Below are 21,202 nucleotides of genomic sequence, written 5' to 3' on the forward strand. Positions count from 1 at the left end.
GGGTTCCACCCACATGAAAGGTCCAAGTGGGGCTCTGTGTGTTTGGAGAGAGAAGAGGGAGCCACTGCTCTATGACAAATAGAGTCACTGTTAAAAACAGGTCCTGCACAGTGTGACAGAGGCTGCTCCCTGATGCTACCAGCTCTCTCCCCACACCCACACCCTGAACAACCAGTCTAAACTCACTCTCTCCATGGAAACAGGGTGCTTTAAGGACACAGTCTGTAATGAACCCCCCCCCATACTTAGCTATTGATCTCTGATTTCAGGTTCAGTTGGCCTGGAGGAGTTCCCACTCTTGCTACAGCTGGTCCTATCACAACCTAGACTCTCTCTGACCTCAGTGTCCTTTTGGCCTCTGGGTGTCACCTGGACTGTGTGTCACTCAACTTCAGGCATCTTTGTTGGGGACTCAGTGGGCGTCCCATGTTCAACCTATGGATTCCACAGGCGACTCACAGCTCTGTCTGCCTCTGGCTTTTATCTTTTGCCTTCCTTTTCCTGAGTTCCCTGTTGTTTTTCCTGTTTTACCAAAGTCATACTTGGTTTTACAGCTCTGTATCTCCATCTTCAAGTATATCAATTTTTATGTCTGTTGTTTTTCATTTTATCTACTTTAATTTTCTTTATGTATAAGGTAAAAATCATCTGCTATTGTCCTTAATTTTTTAAATTGGAAAATTAACAAATCATGTAATGAAAATGGAAAATAATAAAAGGGAATACAATGAAAAAGCAAGTAAGACCTCTGGTTTCCTAATCCCTGTCTCAGGAGGCAACAATGTTAACAGCATCTGTTTCCTTCTAGAAATAATCTGTGCACAAAACAAGCACATGCCTACCCTTTTATGGAACCAATAGAAGCTTCCTGTGCATGCAGATCTGGACCTTTTTGTTTTCTTCTGAACCTTGTATCTTAGAGATTGTTTCATGTCAGCACACAAAAAGCTACCCCAATATTTGTGAGAGCTGCACAAATAACATGAATTATGGAAGTAAGTAATGTATTGAATCTGTTCTTTTCCGTAGATTGCCAGTTATTTCTGATCTTTTCCTATCATAAACAGTACCTCAGTGAAATATGCACATATACCTGAGAGTGTGGGATTACATTCTACAAGTAGAATTGTTAAGTCAACACTATTTGTTTTGAGAATATTGATAGGTACTATTACATTGCCCTCCAAAGACAATGCTCTCTGTCATAGGTGCTAAAAGTATCGTTCCCTCTGTGTTTCCTTTTGGGTTTATAACAGTTGTTTTTGACAGGAAGAAATGATGGGTTTTCATGCAGGTAGAGTGATTGTTAATGCTCTGTGGGTAAATTCATATAAGGCTTTTGATATCTGTTCTTGCTTACCTAGGTATTTTCTAGACTAAGATTTTTTAACTCTTTTATGCTTCCTTCTATTCTCTTTTGGTTTCAGTTTTTACATTAAGATTTATAATCTCTCTGGAATTTATTTTGAGAATTAGGATTGAGGAAGAACTTAATTTTTTTCCATAGGCCAACTGGTAGTATTTTACCTGTAGTATTTACTAAGCAATTCATTTTCTCCGCTGACTTTAAACGCCACCTTCATCACATAGGTCCCATAGCTATTGGCATGTATTTCTAGGCTCTCTAGTTGGTTCTATTGATCTGATTGCTTATTCGCATGTCAGTACCTATCTATTAAGGAAGCATCTTTCAAATATACTTGATGTGGTAGGACCAACCTTTTCCTCATTCTTTTTTTCCCCTCAAAATTTCTCTAATTATTTTTATATGAATTTTAGTATATAGTTCTCAAAAATGTCTTTATTTTATAGAGGTCACAATAAATTTGTAGATTGACTTTGGGAAAAGTTAATATCCTTCCATTAGCACTTCTCCTGATTCAAAGACAGGGTATGTCTTTTTATTTATTTTTGTCTTCTTTTGTGTCTCTCAGTAGAATTATAGTTTTTCTCAATGGACACACTTGAACCTTTGTTTTTCTTCTTTTTTTTTTAATAAATTTTTATTAATGGTAATGGGATGACATTAATAAATCAGGGTACATATATTCAAAGAAAACATGTCTAGGTTATTTTGTCATCAAATTATGTTGCAAACCCCTCGCCCAAAGTCAGATTGTCCTCCGTCACCCTCTATCTAGTTCTCTGTGCCCCTCCCCCTCCCCCTAACTCTCTCCCTCCCTCACTCCCATGTCCTCCCCCCCCCCCACCCTTGGTAACCACCACACTCTTGTCCATGTCTCTTAGTCTCATTTTTATGTTCCACCAATGTATGGAATCATGTAGTTCTTGTTTTTTTCTGATTTACTTATTTCACTCCTTATAATGTTATCAAGATCCCACCATTTTGCTGTAAATGATCTGATGTCATCATTTCTTATGGCTGAGTAGTATTCCATAGTATATATGTGCCACATCTTCTTTATCCAGTCTTCTATTGAAGGGCTTTTTGGTTGTTTCCATGTCTTGGCCACTGTGAACAGTGCTGCAATGAACATGGGGCTACATGTGTCTTCACGTATCAATGTTTCTGAGGTTTTGGGGTATATACCCAGTAGAGGGATTGCTGGGTCATAAGGTAGTTCTATTTGCAGTTTTTTGAGGAACCACCATACTTTCCTCCATAATGGTTGTACTACTTTACAGTCCCACCAACAGTGAATGAGGGTTCCTTTTTCTCCACAGCCTCTCCAACATTTGCTATTACCCATCTTGTTTTTTTTGTTTTTTTGTTTTTTTTTTTTTTAATAAATTTTTATTAATGGTAATGGGATGACATTAATAAATCAGGGTACATATATTCAAAGAAAACATGTCTAGGTTATTTTGTCATCAAATTATGTTGCAAACCCCTCGCCCAAAGTCAGATTGTCCTCCGTCACCCTCTATCTAGTTCTCTGTGCCCCTCCCCCTCCCCCTAACTCTCCCTCCCTCCCTCCCATGTCCTCCCTCCCCCCCCACCCTTGGTAACCACCACACTCTTGTCCATGTCTCTTAGTCTCATTTTTATATTCCACCAATGTATGGAATCATGTAGTTCTTGTTTTTTTCTGCTTTGCTTATTTCACTCCTTATAATGTTATCAAGATCCCACCATTTTGCTGTAAATGATCTGATGTCATCATTTCTTATGGCTGAGTAGTATTCCATAGTGTATATGTGCCACATCTTCTTTATCCAGTCTTCTATTGAAGGGCTTTTTGGTTGTTTCCATGTCTTGGCCACTGTGAACAGTGCTGCAATGAACATGGGGCTACATGTGTCTTCACGTATCAATGTTTCTGAGGTTTTGGGGTATATACCCAGTAGAGGGATTGCTGGGTCATAAGGTAGTTCTATTTGCAGTTTTTTGAGGAACCACCATACTTTCCTGCATAATGGTTGTACTACTTTACAGTCCCACCAACAGTGAATGAGGGTTCCTTTTTCTCCACAGCCTCTCCAACATTTGCTATTACCCGTCTTGTTGATAATAGCTAATCTAACAGGAGTGAGGTGGTATCTCATTGTAGTTTTGATTTGCATTTCTCTAATAACTAATGAAGCTGAGCATCTTTTCATATATCTGTTGGCCATTTGTATCTCTTCCTGGGAGAAGTGTCTGTTCATGTCCTCTTCCCATTTTTTTTGTTGGATTGTTTGTTTGTTTGTTGTTGAGTTTTATGAGTTCTTTGTAAATTTTGGATATTAGGCCCTTATCTGAGCTGTCGTTTGAAAATATCAGTTCCCATATAGTTGGCTGTCTGTTTATTTTGATATCAGTTTCTCTTGCTGAGCAAAAACTTTTAATTCTGATGTAGTCCCATTCATTTATCTTTGCCTTCACTTCTCTTGCCATTGGAGTCAAGTTCATAAAATGTTCTTTAAAACCCAGGTCCATGATTTTAGTACCTATGTCTTCTTCTATGTACTTTATTGTTTCAGGTCTTATATTTAGGTCTTTGATCCATTTTGAATTAATTTTAGTACACGGGGACAGGCTGTAGTCGAGTTTCATTCTTTTGCATGTGGCTTTCCAGTTTTCCCAACACCATTTGTTGAAGAGGCTTTCTTTTCTCCATTGTGTGTTGTTGGCCCCTTTATCAAAGATTATTTGACCATATATATGTGGTTTTATTTCTGGGCTTTCTATTCTGTTCCATTGGTCTGAGTGTCTATTTTTTTGCCAATACCATGCTGTTTTGATTATCGTGGCCCTATAATATAGTTTAAAGTCAGGTATTGTAATGCCCCCAGCTTCATTCTTTTTCCTTAGGATTGTTTTGGCTATTCGGGGTTTTTTATAGTTCCATATAAATCTGATGATTTTTTGTTCCATTTCTTTAAAAAATCTCATAGGGATTTTGATGGGAATTGCATTAAACTTGTATATTGCTTTGGGTAATATGGCCATTTTGATTATATTTATTCTTCCTATCCAAGAACAAGGAATATTTTTCCATCTCATTGTATCTTTTTCGATTTCCCTTAACAATGCTTTGTAATTTTCATTATATAGGTCCTTTACGTTCTTTGTTATGTTTATTCCTAGGTATTTTATTTTTTTTGTTGCAATCGTGAAGGGGATTATTTTTTTGAGTTCGTTTTCTAATATTTCATTGTTGGCATATAGAAAGGCTATGGACTTTTGTATGTTAATTTTGTATCCTGCGACCTTACTGTATTGGTTTATTGTTTCTAATAATCTTTTTGTGGAGTCCTTCGGGTTTTCGATGTATAGGATCATATCATCAGCAAAAAGTGATACCTTTACTTCTTCTTTTCTGATATGGATGCCTTTTATTTCTTTGTCTTGTCTGATTGCTCTGGCCAGAACTTCTAGCACCACGTTGAATAAGAGTGGAGAGAGTGGACAACCCTGTCTTGTTCCTGATTTAAGGTAGAAAGTCCTCAGTTTTATGCCGTTTAATAGGATGTTGGCTGATGGTTTATCGTATATGGCCTTTATCATGTTGAGATATTTTCCTTTTATACCCATTTTGTTGAGAGTCTTAAACATAAAATTGTGTTGTATTTTATCAAAAGCCTTTTCTGCATCTATTGATAAGATCATGTGGTTTTTGTTCTTTGTTTTGTTGATATGGTGTATTACGTTAACCGTTTTGCGTATGTTGAACCATCCTTGAGATTCTGGGATGAATCCCACTTGATCATGATGTATTATTTTTTTAATATGTTGTTGTATTCGGTTTGCCAGTATTTTGTTTAGTATTTTAGCATCTGTATTCATTAGAGATATTGGTCTGTAGTTTTCTTTCTTTGTGCCATCCTTGCCAGGTTTTGGTATGAGGGTTATGTTGGCCTCATAAAATGTGTTTGGAAGTATTGCTTCTTCTTCAATTTTTTGGAAGACTTTGAGTAGAATAGGAACCAAGTCTTCTTTGAATGTTTGATAGAATTCACTAGTATAACCGTCTGGGCCTGGACTTTTATTTTTGGGGAGATTTTTAATAGTTTTTTCTATTTCCTCCCTGCTGATTGGTCTGTTTAGGCTTTCTGCTTCTTCATGACTCAGTCTAGGAAGGTTGTATTGTTCTAGGAATTTATCCATTTCTTCTAGATTGTTGTATTTGGTGGCATATAATTTTTCATAGTATTCTACAATAATTCTTTGTATTTCTATGATGTCTGTGGTGATCTCTCCTCTTTCATTTTGGATTTTATTTATTTGAGTCCTGTGTCTTTTTTCCTTGGTGAGTCTTGCCAAGGGTTTGTCAATTTTGTTGATCTTTTCAAAGAACCAGCTCCTTGTTTTATTGATTTTTTCTATAGTTTTTCTGTTCTCTATTTCATTTATTTCTGCTCTGATTTTTATTATCTCCTTTCTTCGGCTGGTTTTGGGTTGTCTTTGTTCTTCTTTTTCTAGTTCCTTAAGGTGTGAAGTTAAGTGGTTTACTTCGGCTCTCTCTTGTTTGTTCATATAGGCCTGAAGTGATATGAACTTTCCTCTTATTATTGCTTTTGCTGCATCCCAGAGATTCTGATATGTCGTATTTTCATTTTCATTTGTCTGTATATATCTTTTGATTTCTGCGCTTATTTCTTCTTTGACCCATTCATTTTTTAGAAGTATGTTGTTTAGTTTCCACATTTTTGTGGGTTTTTCCCCCTCTTTTTTGCAGTTGAATTCTAGTTTCAAGGCTTTATGATCAGAAAATATGCTTGGTACAATTTCAATTTTTCTAAATTTGCTGATATTGTCTTTGTGGCCCAACATATGGTCAATTCTTGAGAATGTTCCATGTACACTAGAGAAAAATGTATACTCTGTCGCTTTGGGATGAAGTGTCCTGTAGATGTCTATCATATCCAGGTGTTCTAGTATTTCGTTTAAGGCCACTATATCTTTATTGATTCTCTGTTTGGATGACCGATCTAGAGCCGTCAGCGGTGTATTGATGTCTCCAAGTATGATTGTATTTTTGTTAGTTTTTGTTTTAAGGTCAATAAGTAGCTGTCTTATGTATTTTGGTGCTCCTTGGTTTGGTGCATATATATTAAGGATTGTTATGTCTTCTTGATTCAACTTCCCCTTAATCATTATGAAATGACCATTTTTGTCTCTGAGTACTTTTTCTGTCTTGTAGTCAGCATTATTAGATATGAGTATTGCTACGCCTGCTTTTTTTTGGGTGTTGTTTGCTTGGAGTATTGTTTTCCAGCCTTTCACTTTGAATTTGTTTTTATCCTTGTTGCTTAGATGTGTTTCTTGTAGGCAGCATATAGTTGGATTTTCTTTTTTAATCCATTCTGCTACTCTGTGTCTTTTTATTGGTAAGTTTAATCCATTTACATTTAGTGTAATTATTGACACTTGTGGGTTCCCTACTGCCATTTTATAAATTGCTTTCTGTTAGTTTTGTATCTAGTTTGATTCTTCTCTTTTGTTTTTCTATCATTTGTTTTTGTTTGTTTGTGTTCCATACTTCTTTCCTCTGTTGCTACCTTTTTTAAGTCAAGTGTTTTTGTGGTGGTTTTTTTAAGGGTGGTTACCATTAAGTAATGAAAAGGGTACCTACCATATTCATTGTAGTACCCTATCTTATAAGTATTTCTGCACTTCATCATCCTTTGCTACTGTTAATCTCCATCCTCTCCCCCCTTTTTTTCCTTTGTTGTCACAGTTTAAGTTTGGTTTTATTGTGTTCTTGGTGGAGCTGTTACTTGTGGTGTTGTTTTCTTTTGTTCTTTGAATCTGGTTGGAAAACCCCCTTTAGTATTTCCTGGAGTGGGGGCTTTCTGTTGATAAATTCTCTCATCTTTTCTGTATTTGTGAATGTTTTTATATCTCCTTCATACTTGAAGGATAGCTTTGATGGGTATAGTATTCTTGGCTGAAAGTTCCTCTCTTTCAGGGCTTTAAATATTGGGGTCCACTCTCTTCTAGCTTGTAGAGTTTCTGCTGAGAAATCTGATGATAATCTAATAGGCCTTCCTTTATATGTTGTACTCTTCTTTTCCCTGGCTGCCTTGAGAATTTTTTCTTTGTCATTGGTTTGTGTCATCTTTATTATGATGTGCCTTGGAGTGGGTTTGTTGGGGTTAAGAAAACTCGGTGTTCTGTTTGCTTCTTGAATTTGAGGCTTTAGTTCCTTCCACAGGCTTGGGAAGTTCTCGTCTATTATTTGTTTGAGTATATTCTCCATTCCATTTTCTTTCTCTTCTCCCTCTGATATACCTATTATTCTTATGTTATTCTTTCTGATGGAGTCAGACAATTCCTGTAGGGCTTTCTCGTTTTTTATTATTTTTGAGTCTCTTTCTTCTTCTCTCTGTTGTGCCTCAAGTTGTTTGTCTTCTATTTCACTAATCCTATCTTCAATCTGGGCTGTTCTGTTAGCTAAGCTTGTTACCTCGTTTTTCAGCTTGTGAATTGAGTTTTTCATTTCTGTTTGATTTGTTTTTATAGTTTCAATTTCCTTGGAAATATATTCTTTGTGTTCATTGAGTTGTTTTCTGATCTCCCTATATTGCCTTTCTGTGTTTTCTTGTATATCTCTGAGTATTTTTAAGATTTCTATTTTAAATTCTCTGTCATTTAGCTCCAAGGCTTCCAATATGTTAAGTCTTTTCTCCATAGATTTTTCCACATCTATTTGTGTTACCTCTCTTTCTTTTGTATCCATAATATTCGATTTCCTCTTTCTTATCGGCATCTGAGGGTGGTCTTATTGATAGCACTAATTAGAATTAATAAAGAGTAAAAAGTAAAAAAAAAAAAAAAAAAAAGGGTAAAACACCCCACAAAAAAGAAACAGTAATAATTTATTATTTCCCCCTTTTTTTCTCTCTTCTCTTTCCCTCCTCTCCCCTCCTCAGGGAAATATTGTGCCTATAATGGAGGGCCTGATTTGGGGTGAAGAGTTCAAGGGGCAAAAAAAGGGAGTAGGGACCTACTAAATGCAAAAAAAAAAAGGAAGAAAATCTTAGACAAGCATAAGATGATTTGCTTGTAAGTGATGGTCAACTAAGAGATATAATGAGAGGGATAAGAGGGAACCAGAAAAAAGGACCAAAAAAGAATAATAAAGAAGAAAAAATAAAAATAATAAGTAAAAATCTGTTGTATTAAGTGGAGCGAAGACTAAATACAATGGAGACCTTGGGTTGGGAGGACCCAAAATGCCACAAAAATAAACAAACAAGAAAAAAAAATAAAAACAAAAGCAAAAAAGAGAAATAAAGCCAAAAAAAAGCCTTGAGTCCCAAATTAACTAATTTGTTCGTGATTGAGGATTATATAGGAGGAAAGTAAAATGAGAAAAGAAAAAACGAATAGAAAGAAAAAAATAAGAAAAAGAGAAAAACGAAGGAAGAAATAAAATAGGAAGAGAAAAAAAACAAAATAAAGCAAGACAAAAAAAAACAAAAGAGGAGAGAGTGAGAGTTAAGTGTTTTGGAGTATAACCTTAAAGGAGGGTGAGGATGAAGAAGAAAAATAAAATGCAACACTCATGGGTAGTGTAGTTCAAGAAAGGGGAAGCATAAGATGGGCAGAGAATAGAAGGACCGAGGTGGAGGAAATAAAGGCAAAAAGATAGAAGAAACAAACAACAACAACAACAAAAAAAAATTAGTGGATCAAGTTGTAAAGTCTGTGGGTTTTTCTTGATTTTGAGAGGTTAACTTCTTCCTTTTTCTTTTCTCTCCCTCTTCCTAGTCGGTGACTCTGTACCCCAGGCTCTGCCCCTGTGTCACTCTTAGGTAGGGATTTGCAGTTGATGGGATTCTATGGCAATATCATATAATTGGCTTTAGTCTTGCTGGAAGTAAAGGCTTGTTGGCGTTTGCAGGGTCCAACGATGAGAGAGTTTGCTTTCCTGGATTCTCTCTCCTAGTCCCCCCTTTCTGAATTAGCAGCCTGGTGATCCAGCTATAAGGCTGCAACTGCTTCTGCCTGGGGAGTAAGAGGCTCAAAGAGCTGGGAAATCCCCACTCTATCCCCACTCAGTGCAAGGCTTTGGGAAAGGCTCTGGTAGTCTAGTGTAATCAGGCGGGGGTGGGAGTCAATTGTTGTCAAGGTGACTGTTCAGCGCCTATCATTTAGTTGGACCTCTCAACCCAGGCTTTCCACACTTTGTAACCTGTTTTTGCAGGGAAGAAGAGGCACTAGTCTCTGCTTACGACTAGTCTAGTATAGACCTTATTATCTGCCAAGTCCTTCTTGTTAGCGTTTATCCCTGAATATGGAGGCTCTATCAATCAGAAGTTGCCCCCGCTCCTTTAGCGAGAGGCACTAAAAAATATCACGCCTCTTGTCTTGGATCGCTGAACTGAGAGAGATCTTATCAAATAGAACTGAGGGTGCGCAGATTTCATGGGTTAAGCTAATTTCAATGATTGGGACGCAGCTGTGCTTCCGAAGGTATTTTAGGCTGCCTGCGCGCGCCCCTCCCCCAACGCTTGATTGTTAGCTTGAATGGCTGGGTGAGGTGCCCCGCCCATGGAGAGAATCTCCCAAGCCTCTCCCGCTCGCCCCACCGCTGGCGGCTGGACCGCACCAGGCGCAGGATAATGGATCCCCCTGGGTGTGCGGGCCAGCAGGGCGCCCTGGGCGTGTGGAATGCCCAAGGCACGCGCGCGAATGGGGCGCTCCGGGCACCGGCGGCCGGCGACCCCCACTCGCAGTGTGCGGGCCGCTGGGAACGTCAGCGGTGCTCAACCGGACCGGGCGCGCGCGCGGCTGCTCGCGGCGGCCGCTCGCGGTGGCGGTTCGCAGCGGCGGCTCGCGGTGGTGGCTCGCGGTTCCCAAGTATAAGGGCTGACTCACCACAGGCGCACTTCCTTGCGGTTTGAAAGAACGTCCCTGTGGTAGATTCCTCCACACCCTCGTCTCTCAGATTCAAGTGATAACAGTCCTTTCGCTATCAGTTTGTGTGGAACTCCGGAATGCTCCAAGGATAAATTTTTCTGTTTCTAGTTGATAAATTTGTTGTGATTTAGGGGAGAGCTGTCGGACGCTCTGCTCACGGCGCCATTTCCGTGACGTCACTCAACCTTTGTTTTTCTTGTTCACATTATTTGTAGGTATTTTATACCTTTTGTAGCTTTTACTAAACTAAATATTTCTTCCACTCAATAGTCAATCTCTCTTGGCCTAAATTTTCACTTTCATGATTTAAAACAAAATTATCTTTATTTTTTTGGTATTATCTTGGTCTTATTTTACTTTTAGCTCCTTAATGTTTGATTCATTGTTAACCCTTCAATATTCTATTTCATAATATTAACTTATTCCTCAGTCTTTAGCTTTTTGCCTTCTTTATCCTAAACATGGTTTACAAGCAGTTGTCAATTTTTTTGTACCAAGAAAGTACAACGTGTACTTTCTGTGTTGTCCACTGTCTCCCATAAACCACCGTTCATGTATGGGAATGAACAAACATCTCATCTTCTGCATGAGGCTGACTTTCAGTCAATAGCTCAGGCCTGACCAAATTGCCTCTTCTGCCTGTACAGATGACTTTGCAATTATTTAAATATTTTATTCTATTTTTGCCCCCCTTTTTTGTATTTTTTTAAAGTGAAAAGTGGAGAGACAGAGAGACAGACTCCCACATGTACCCAACCGGGATCCACCCAGCAAGCCCACTAGGGGGCGATACTCTGCCCATCTGGGGCATTGCCCCATTGCAACCGGAGCCATTCTAGCACCTGAGGCAGAGGCCAGTGCTCCGGCCGACTTTGCTCCAACAGAGCCTTGGCTGTGAGAGAAGAGAGACATAGAGAGATAGAAAGGAGAGGGAGATAGGTGGAGAAGCAGATGGGTGCTTCTCCTGTGTGCCCTGATTGAGAATTGAACCCGGGACATCTACACGCCGGGCCTACACTTTACCACTGAGCCAACTGGCCAGGGCCTTATTTTTGCCCTTTTTAATATAAAATAAGGAACAACTCTAAACTAAAGAGTGTTCATTCTATTTATAACACAAATGAAACAAAGATAGAAATATTAGTTGTGTCCCAAACTTTTTGCTAGGCTTAAACAAGTCAAATGTGTGTTCATTAACAGTAGCTAAAGGGTAAGAGTTGGTTTTTGTTTTGAAGTATGAAAATACTCTAAAATTAGCTGTGGTGATGGATCCACATATCTGTGAATATGCTGAAAGATGTCGACTTTTACATTTTAAATAGATGAATTATATAATATGTGAATTATACTCAGTAAAGATGTCTGTGGTCTTTTGTGTTTGGCTTCTTGCAATTAGCATAATATTTTCAAGGTTCATCCAAGGAAGTCCCAGTCAAATCAGTGGTTCCCTAGCCTAGTGCTTGCACCCTGAGAATCTTCATTTCAGCTTTGTGAGGCTGGATCTGTTCTTTTTCTCATATTACAGATGAGGAAACCAGGATCATAGTGTTTTCTTTGAAATTTCCAGTAATCTGACAAATGAAGATGGTGCAGACAGCCATTCTCTTGCTAGAAACACACGGATTTATCACGGACAAAATACACACACAGTGCCTGTAAATTATACCTCATAAAGTCAATTATTTTTATTTTTTAATTACAGTTTACACCAATATTAATTTGTATTTGTTTTGGGTGTATAGATAGTGGTTAGACAATGATATACTTTACAAAGTGTATAGAGTTGATTTTTTGAAGTTGAAAAGAAGACCACAATTCCACTTCTTGTTATTACATAACAAAGTTTGAACAAATGAAACCTAAGCCTTTGTGTCAGACAAAACGAAAACAGAACTCAAATGGTAAAAAGTGGCTCAGGCAGGAGTTGGGGCTGCAGCCAAGGCCCCAGATGTGAAAGGCGTCGTTCATGGTCCATCATCTGGATATGCTTAGGTAGCGTGCCCGTTCTCCTGAGCTTCACTGGAGGAGAAACTATGAGCCCTCTGAGCCCTATGTGATGGTGAGGTGGATGGGATCTTGATCTAACTACCTGCATGGTCCAGGAACTGAAACCTGAGAAATTAACACAAAAGCAGATATAGGACCATGGTAGAAATTCCCAGAGGTGCTGGCGGAAGGAAACCTTATGCTCTTCTGTATTGTATGTAGCAACATTCTTACCAACCAGGGCTCACAGAACTCCCACAAAAATGAGTTCACACACAAAGAATTACAAACCTATTGGGGAAATGAACACTCTGAATCAACACTAGAAACTAGGTATTTATACCATAATTGTGGATGTTATAATATTTGTAATTCGCTGGAAATGGAATTCTCTTGTATCTGTGTCTTGCTCAACTTTTGTATAATTAACTCTGGTACTTTTGTATAAAAGTAGAGTGTTTAATACTGATCATTTTCTTTTTTTCTTTATTCTCTTGGTTTAAAATACTATTATTTTAATATCTTAATTATTCTTTCTCCTTAATGTCATGACCTCTTTGTGTTTTTCTCCCTCCATCACTGTTTTATTTAATTTACCATTTCTTTTGAAGAAGGACCTGAGATAAGTGTGGCCAGAGGTATGAACAAGGTACCACAACAGGAGAGGTGGAAGTTTTGCTGACCATGCTGCCATTGAGCTGCCCATCTGCACCTCATCCTGTCTTCTGCTGAAAGTTCATCCTTTGTAAGGATGGTTCTAAACACACACACACACAAATAGGCAAAAAAAAACAAAAACAAAACAAAAACACCCTCACTTGCCACCTCCCGAGTCCCAGGTGAATCTCTGTGTAAATGGCACAGGAGTTCCTGGCTCCATCAGTTGATTTCTAAATTGTAGCATCCTGGCATAAGTGTCACATTTCAGAATCTGTGGTCTCTAATGAGTATAACTGCTGGATTTGGGGCATAACAAAGCCTGCTGCATACAGTAAAAGAGGGGAAGGAGAAAGCCACACAGGGTGGGACCTTGGTAGGACCTATGTGGGGTTGAGGTCCCATAGTCAAGAGAACCATGGAGGAGGAGGGCATGGCCAGTCCACTACCAGGACTCAGGTACTGCTTGCCCATAAACCAGCCTCCAATAAGATCATTATTGTCTTTCTGTCTTCCTTCTCAATAGTACAGGCAGAATCTCTATAGGTACTTTCTCTTCAATAGAGAGTCATGCTGAGCAGAATTTTTGAAATGGGGTAAGCTGAGATTTTTCCTGGATGGCATGTAGAATGGCACCATCTAAAGAAAGAGGGAGACCCATGAAGCCCATAAGTCCTAATCCCGTGAGATATCTTAGTACAGTGGGAGATGGCTGAGGCTGGCCTTCATAGATCTGCTATACTCCCGAGGGAGAACAAAGTGCTTTTCTGGAGAGATTGGAGTCCCTAGAAGGCACATTAATCCACTTGTTTTCAGCCCACCAAACTTCCCTGATTCTCTTTCCATCATGGCTCCCTCCCCTTGACCTATGTTCCCCACTTCTTTTACTACTTTATATTTCTCATAGCAATTATCATCCTCGGAGGACATTACTTGGCCCACACGTGTGTCTTGACATGATCTAAACCCTATCAGAATGTAAACTCGACATTCCTGGGAACTGGACCTGGCTCACCTCTGTACTCCAGCACCAGCTCTGTGCCAGGCAAATGGTGGTATGTGAGCAACATTCACAGAATAATTAATGGCATGCCACTTTCTCCTGCCAGATTTCACCACAGTGGGAACCACGGTGGGCCACAATGGGGGAGCCATGTCCCATGCCTAAGCAGATCTCTTCATCAATGCCCAACCTCTCTAGATGACACCACCCCTGGTACTCTACTGACGATGGGAAGGCTGTGCCCTCTGGCTGCTCCACTTTCTTCTGACTTGGAACAGTCTTCTTCATCTCTCTGTTCATGTCAGCATGTTGGTAACCCTACCAAGGAGATGTCATGTCTAGATTCTCAGAGAAGGAACTTGACCTGCCAGGCAGTGGCCCAGTGAGAGATGCTTCTCCAATGATCTGAAGCTATGCTGTGAGGCCAGTGGCCACATTCTTTCAGATCTGGTGGACTTTTTCCAGCCTGGAGCCTCCTGGAACATTTTAATAGTTCATTCTCAATCATTGGTTTTTTGGGGGTGTTTAACAGTACATGCCTCTGGGACCCAAATGTTAGAACATTCTTCATTCCATTCTTGTGTGCTGGCTAAAAAATAATATCAGTAGAAATAATGATGACAATAAGTCAACCTTCTTACCTTGCTCAGAGAAGTTGCTATTCCAGTTCGCCCTGACTTAGTTCCCTGGCAAATTAGACATGATATCTGCATTTATATATTTATCTTTACTTGTCTTTTAAAATGGATTTAATTTTATAAATATTAAATAGAATTTATTTTTTAGAGCTGTTTTAGGTTTACAGAAAAATTTAGTAAAAAATAGTTTCCTGCTCCCCTCTCCCTGCCCTGTTTTCCCTATTATTAACATCTTGTATTAATGTGACACATTTGTTACAACTGACAAGCCAACACTCACACATTATTATTAACTAAAGGCCATGGTTTAAGTTAGGGTTCATTTTTTGTGTTGTACATTCTATGAACTCTAACAATATATAATGACATGTATCCACCATCATAATATTACCCAGAGTAGTTTCACTGCCCTAAACACCCTCTATGCTCTGCCTACTCAACCCCCACCCCCGCAATCCTTGGCAACCACTGATCTTTTACTGTCTCCATAGTTTCACCTTTTCCAGAATGTCACACAATTGAAATCATAGTACGTGGCCTTTTCAAGTTGGCTTCTTTCACTTAGCAATATGCATTTAAGGTTTCTTCATGTCTTTTTGTGGATTGATAGTTTATTTTTTATTTCTTTTTAAAAATAATTGTTCATTGTGTGGATATACTACAATTTATCCCCTCACTTATTGTAGGACATCTTGGTTGATTTCAAATTTTGCCTTTAAATTTATTTTTAATTAGCTACTTGCTACATCTACTATAAGGATGATGATAATTCTAAACAATCAGACTATGGACATTCCAGAAAATGTGGACAACATTCTGAAGGGACGCACAATTACTGTGAAGAGCCCCAGAGGCACACTGCATTTCAGTTTAGAACTCAGTCTCCTTGGAAAGAAAAAGAAAAGGCTCTGAGTTAACAAATGGTGGGGAAATGGAAAGGAACCAGCCACCATTCAAACTACCTGCAGTCGTGTACCAAACGTGACCAAGAGAGTTACACTGGGTGTCCATTACAAGATGAGGTCTATGTGTGCTCACTCCTCCCTCAATGTCATTATTTAGGAGAATGGTTCTCTTGTTGAAATCAGAGATTTCTTGGGAGAAAAATACACCTGCAGGGTTCAGACAAGGTCAGGTGTTGCTCATTCAGTATCTCAAACCCAGAAAGATGAGTTAATCTGGAAAGTAAGGACACTGAACTTGTATCAGATGAAACTGTTTTGATTCAGCAAGCCACAGCAGTTAAAAACAAGGGTATTAGAAAACTTTTGGCTGGTATTTATGTTTCTGAAAAAGGAACAGTTCAGCAGGCTGATGAGTAAAATCTAAGTTGTCCAGCTCTAGAAACAGCATGATGCTGGCTGATTCCTCAGACTTCTTTGTGATATTTTAAAGATGCAGTAAAAGCCATGTATTTAATGGGGGGGAAATTATTTTTATTTACTTACTTTTTTTGTAAAGATTATTTATTTATTTATTTTTAGAAAGAACAGAGAGAGAGAGAGAGAGAGAGAGAGAGGCATCAACTCATAGTTGTTTCCCATATGTGCCTTGACCAGGCAAGCCTGGGGCTTCCACCAAGCGACATCAGCCTTCTAGGTGGATGCTTTATCCACTGCACCACCACAGGTCAGGCAAATTATTTTTAATTATATAGAAACATAACAGTATTCATTTCCTTGTTATTACTCCACCTCCTCCAAGTTTACCACATTCCCCATGTGCATCTTTCTTGACATTTTTTGTGCATTTATAGACATTTATGTACATAGAATGCATTAACTATTGCTAAGTAGCAATTATCTCAAATTTAGTAGCATAAAACAATTATAAACAATATTTTATAATTTCTGAGTGCTAGGTATTTGAGAGTGGCTAAGTTGGTGGGTTCTGACTCAGTTTCTCATGAGATTGGAGGGAAGAAGCTCACAGTCATCTGAAGGCTTAGATCCACTTCCAAGGAGGCTAGCCCACATCATCAGCAAAGTGAGACTGGACCTTCGGCAGGGCTGCCCAAGTGTTCTCACAACCAGGGGCCTGGCTTCCCCAAAGCAAATGACTTAGGAGAGAGAAAAGGAACCGTCAGTGTGTCCTGTGTGGCCTAACCACAGAAATTCCACATGGTTACCTTCACAGTCTCTTGTTAGTTACACAGGTTATGGGAAGAGCAGGAATAGCAGGCCAGTCACTGGGGACTGTTTTGGAAGTTGACTGCCCTACAGAACAATTGGTGGATTTGTATTATGGTTCTTGTGGAAAATTTTATATTTGGGAAAAGGAAAAACTTTAAATTTTAGTCAACTCAAGGCTAACTAATACACACAAAGTAAGCAATATTAAAACAAATCCAATGCCAGTTTGTAGCAAACAATCTATATTGAGGAAGTTTTATCTTTTCTTTTTTTTCCCCTTTTTTTTCATTTCTTTGTGTTTTTGTATATAGGATTTTTAACTCTCATAATGGAATAATAAAAATATAAAATATGAATATATATTATAAAGGTTTAAAATTTGTGTGAACTAATAAATACATTACACTTGGATATAGGAATATTGGAATAATAAGTTAATGTCTACACATTTAAAATCTTCTCATAAAAACATCCTACATTAATCATAGTGCTGGATATACTCTAGAGATTGAAGATGGCAGTGGAGTAGGCAGATGCACAGACTTCCAGCTCACACCACCAAACTAGATTACAAATTAATTTAGGAACAATCAGCATGAAAAACCAACTTTGGACTAAAGGACAGGTCTCAAAAACCAAGGAGCAAAGAAGAAGCCACACTGAGCATGGTAGGGAGCGTGGAGGTGCAGTGGGGGCTCCCCTGCTTACAACAGTGAAGTAGAGGTAAGGCTGAGAGCCCAGAAGGGCTCTTATAAAGCCAGTAGCCGTGGCCACCATCACAGCTGCCTGGCACATGCAGGTTCACATTTGATTCAGACAGACGGTAATAAAACAATGGAGCCAAGAACTGGTGGGCTGTTAGCTTTAATCCTAGCTTGCACCCAGCAGGCAAGAAATAAACACAGTGGGAAAACACTTCCCTTTCCATTTAGGGATCCCAAAGCCACTGACTTATCCAAGTTTCCTAGAATCAAAGATGTCAACCTCACCAGCCTTATTCACCTCTGTTCCCCATCTCCTTCTCTCTGCTCTATCTCTGCACAAACTGGCTTCCCCTTCAGCACTCCATGATCTTGGCTGTTTTTCCTCTCTCTTCCACATAGCCTTTCTCTGCTCTCCTTACAGCCTGTCTCCCACACCCAATGCAAACTATAAGCGAGCAAACATATACATTATATTTGCAAACTTATTTGACCCACATTCCACCCCTTTGGCTTGCTTACAATCTAAAGCACAGTTATTCCTGCACAAGAAAATTACACATATTACACAAATTACAACATGACAAATCATACAATTTCAACAATTACAAAGGTACACTTCATCAGTCTCTAAACACTTTTCCAAAAGCGCAAAATGTCCTCGAACTTCTTTCTAGCCATGGGAAAAGCTTCCTGGGGTAGGGGTAGGGCTTCCAGCAAAGCTGTCCCTCACCCCCCATCAGGGTATTTCACATTGTCCAAAATCCGTAAGTCCATCCAACAAAGGAGCTAGTGCCAACCTTGGTCGTAGTCCAGGAATCAGTCCACACACATGGGGCCTCAGCCACCCCCCTCATCCCTGCCATCCTGGCAGGTCTTACATTGTCCCAAAGAGGAGCATGTGGCAATGGCAGTCAGCATTTCCATCTCTGCTCTGGAGAACATGATGGCATTTACTCCTATGTCCCAAAATCACAGACCTACCCCCTGCTGGGCTCTCATCTTCTAGAGACTGTGGATCACAACTCCAGCCTGATTCTCCTCATCCTTCAAAGAGGAACTGAAAACACCAGCTCCCACTGCCAGGCTCGAGCCCAGGGCTGCTGCTGCCTTCTGCTCCACAGGCCTTGCAGCCCCGGCCTCCCACCACTGCCGGCTCTCTACAACATCCAGGGCAATCTGCATCTCACAAACCTGTGATTCCTTCTCCAGTGGCTGCTCCATTTCCAAGAGACTCTCATGAACCTAGTCGGCCTCCTCCAGTGCTTGCTCCAGCTCCAGGGTCAGCATCTCTTTCTCGCATGTTTGCTCCGGCTCCTTCCACTGCTTGGTTTGCAGGTCCCGGGCAGCATTTTCCACAGAGCATTCAGTTTCCTCACACATGGCTGTAAAAGTCAGTCAGCCTACAGTCACCAAAACGACAGCCATGAAGAACCATAACAGCAGACAGTCCTCTATTTCACCACTCAAAGGTGGTGGTGGCTCCATACCAATCTGTATTCAATCCTGCCACAGACTATGCCAAATGTAAAGCCAGTAGCCGCGGCCACCATCACAGCTGCCTGGCCCATGCAGGTTCGCATTTTATTTGGACAAACGATAATGAAACAACAGAGCCAAGAACTGGTGGGCCATTAGCTTTAATTCTAGCTTGCACCTGGCAGGCAAGAAATACACACAGTGAATGTGGGTCAAATAAGTTTGCAAATATGATGTATATGTTTGCTCACTTATAGTTTGCATTGGGTGTGGGGGACAGGCTGTAAGGAGAGCAGAGAAAGGCCACGTGGAAAAGAGAGGAAAAACAGCCAAGATCATGGAGTGCTGAAGGGGAAGCCAGTTTGTGCTGAGGTAGAGCAGAGAGAAGGAGATGGGAAACAGAGGTGAATAAGGCTGGTGAGGTTGACATCTTTGATTCTAGGAAACTTGGATAAGTCAGTGGCTTTGGGAGCCCTGAATGGAAAGGGGAGTGTTTTCCCATTGTGTGTATTTCTTGCCCACTGACTGCAAGCTAGAATTAAAGCTAATGGCCTACCAGTTCTTGGCTCCATTGTTTCATTACTGTCTGTCCGAATCAAATGCAAACCTGCATGTGCCAGGCAGCTGTGATGGTGGCTGCGGCTACTGGCTTTACAGCTCTCATTACAAAGAGAAGATCAGAAAACATTGCTCACAGCAACTTGCCTGGGGACCTGGGAATGAGATGGGCTGAGAGGACTGGCTTGTCTTCCAAACGGAAAGTGGGGAGAGAGAGACAGACAGTGATGGGCAGAGGAATGCATGGGATGACCTGAGAAGCTGACTCATCCAGTGCAGAGGAGGCCATAGCTGGGGGAGGGGTTGATCCCTCCACATACCACAAGCCTAAAGTGGGTCCAGATGACCCACTTCCAGAAAGCTCTCCAGCTCCAATCACTGCAAAAAGACACAGCTGAGGCCCTGGCCGGTTGGCTCAGCAGTAGAGTGTCAGCCTGGCGTGCGGGGGACCCGGGTTCAATTCCCAGCCAGGGCACATGGGAGAAGCACCCATTTGCTTCTCTACCCCCACCCCCTCCTTCCTCTCTGTCTCTCTCTTCCCCTCCCGCAGCCAAGGCTCCACTGGAGCAAAGATGGCCCGGGCGCTGGGGATGGCTCCTTGGCCTCTGCCCCAGGCGCTAGAGTGGCTCTGGTCACGGCAGAGCAACGCCCCGGAGGGGCAGAGCATCGCCCCCTGGTGGGCAGAGCATAGCCCCTGTTGGGCGTGCTGGGTGGATCCCAGTCGGGCGCATGCGGGAGTCTGTCTGACTGTCTCTCCCCGTTTCCAGCTTCAGAAAAATACAAAAAAAAAAAAAGACACAGCTGAAAACAGAAAGTGGGGAGGAGGGGCAGTAACTCAAGTCTCCATGGAGATCTGAGATACTCCTCCCCCTACTGAAGCTGAGAAAGCACCCCACCCCCAGAGAGTAGCTGGCAGATTATTGCCTTCAGAGTCTCAGAGGTTACACCCACCGCATTCCTAAATACAATTGCAAATAAGCCTCCTGCTGAGATCAGTAAACAAGATTACCACCAAGTTAAGAAAACTGAGAAGAAAACAAACAAATCAAGACTTCAAAGTGGCTGTACTAGGTAAAGAGACCACAACTGGAAGAAGCCTACAATTCAGACAGAGAGAAAAATGGGAAGTCAAAGAAGCATAAGTCATATGCTTTAACAAGATAAATCCTCAGAAAAAGTCCTGGATGAATTGGAAGTAATCAAATTACCGGATGCAGAGTATAAAATAATGATTGTTAGGATGCTTAAGGATCTCAAAGCTACGATGGATGGACTTAATGAACACTTCAATAAAGAAATTGTAAGCATCAAAAAGGACATGGAAATCATAAAAAAGAACCAGACATAAATGACAAACACAATATCAGAGATGAAGAGTACACTAGAAGGAATTAAAAGCGGGCTGGATGAAGCAGAGGATCAAATAAGCAACTTAGAGGACAAGATAAGTGAAAGCATGGAAGCAGAAAAGCAAAAAGAAAAGGGGATAAAAAAGTCTGAGGAAACTCTAAGAGAGCTCTGTGACAACATGGAGAGACAATATCCGCATAATAGGGATTGCTGAAGGAGAAGAGAAAGAACAAGGACTAGAGGAGCTCTTTATAGCTGAAATTTTTCCTAAATTGATGCAGGAAAGAGTCACACAAGTTCAAGAAGCAGAGAGAACCCCATTAAAAAAGAACCCAAAGAGACCCACACCAAGACATATCATAATCAAAATACCCAAGCTAAGAGAT

At 40.4% G+C, this 21,202-nt stretch overlaps 1 pseudogene; it reads left to right on the top strand.

Annotated features, from left to right (window-relative positions):
* Positions 1 to 15,349: 15,349 nt before the first annotated feature.
* On the top strand, positions 15,350 to 15,918 carry LOC136328951 (large ribosomal subunit protein uL6-like; annotated as a pseudogene).
* The last annotated feature ends 5,284 nt before the right edge of the window (positions 15,919 to 21,202 follow it).

The sequence above is a fragment of the Saccopteryx bilineata genome, chromosome 3 (genome assembly GCF_036850765.1).
Source record: "Saccopteryx bilineata isolate mSacBil1 chromosome 3, mSacBil1_pri_phased_curated, whole genome shotgun sequence".
In the NCBI taxonomy this organism is placed as follows: domain Eukaryota; kingdom Metazoa; phylum Chordata; class Mammalia; order Chiroptera; family Emballonuridae; genus Saccopteryx; species Saccopteryx bilineata.